Below are 1,568 nucleotides of genomic sequence, written 5' to 3' on the forward strand. Positions count from 1 at the left end.
TAGGGAAAGCTCTGCAAAGCACAGGTTCGTTATTAGGTCCGTTAAAAAATATCATAGACTAAAATTTCTTAATATGAGCTCGGGGGTCACCAATCCCCTTATATGGCTCGAGCGAGGAAGGTAGCGTAAAATGTTTTGCCATCTGGTAATTCGTGATTTTTTCAGAGAACGGGTTGTCCAAGGTCAGCCTCTCTTTTGGTGGTTTGACACTTAGTAGGTCTGTACTGCCTTTGGTTGGGCCCTTTTCATCATTCTTACTGGCGCTGTTCTGGGTGGACAACTCAGCAAGCCGTTTGACTTCTGCTTGTAGTTCGTCCATCTGGGCCAAAAGTTCGGCCTGAGTGAGCTGGTGAACTCCGTTGTCGGCCATGTTAAAAGGTTGGAGAAACCTGTGTAAAAGAGAAAAAATAAAGTGCAATATATAAGAAATAGTGGGGTTAGATTAACTGCTTCGGCCCCACGGTGGACGCCAAATGTTCCGTTCGAGTACTGCCGAGGTATGTGTCTCCCAGCGAAGCTGCTTATTTATTGGGGGAGCTATACATCGTCCGGGAGGCAGTCTTCAGGAATAACCTCGGCACGATGGAACACGACGGTGGGAGCACCTGCAAAGAGCACTCCGACGCTCAAGTAAGTATGTTAATTATAAAGAGTAAGAGTAATGAATTAGAATGAGTTCTGTGACCTGTCCTCCTTTGAGCTATTTGGTCTCGTTTTATAGATGAGTGTAGTGTTGTCTTCTGTTTGTTTGTTCCGATATTATCGGTTTAGATAGCAAGTTCCGTTTTTGTTGGTAACGGCTGGAAAGTGGGATTTGACTTTGCGTGTGATTGTGATCAGGTCGTGGATTCTGTTCAGCTAGTTTGTTCTCCGATTTTGCGGTCGGTTAAGATAGTGGGATTTTGTTACCGAGCTTATCGGGGTACACGTCAGGCTTGATTCTAGTTTAGGTTGTCCTGTTTTAGATCCGGGTTGGATTATTGGCCTGGATCCCTGTCCAAAAAAAATTATGAAAACAATAATGTATCACTTATTCTTAACCTAATTTACTTTAGCTTATTTTTTCTTTTTCTCTTCTGACTTGAGCGTCGGAATATCTTTTGCATGTGTTCTCACTTGTGGTGCTCAAATTCAGCCGACATATAGCTCTCTCTGAAAAAGAAGCCTACCGAAATTGAAATCGCTATTGCTCGAAAGATCATCACAAACGAAACAATAATATATAGGGCAATTTACTTGAATAAAATGAAGGAGATAAATGTTTACTCAAATACAACAATGGCAATACCGTTACTTGCGTGTCCTGATTCATTATTATCTAAATCGTGGGAAGTTACCACGATTTTACTATTTACACATAAACCGTGGCCGGTAAACACGGTTTAGGAATGAGAAAAAATGGGCATAAATAAGTAACCACGGATTATGCATGAATAAGGTAGGTGAAAACCGTGCTAGGTTCCCACGGTTTATGAGTAAACTGTGTGAGCATAAAATCCCCATAAATTACCACAGTTTATGTTTGGAGGTGTATAAATGGTGGAAACTCACCGTGCTAGTATTAATTG

Source organism: Arachis ipaensis, chromosome B06 (genome assembly GCF_000816755.2).
Source record: "Arachis ipaensis cultivar K30076 chromosome B06, Araip1.1, whole genome shotgun sequence".
Taxonomy (NCBI): domain Eukaryota; kingdom Viridiplantae; phylum Streptophyta; class Magnoliopsida; order Fabales; family Fabaceae; genus Arachis; species Arachis ipaensis.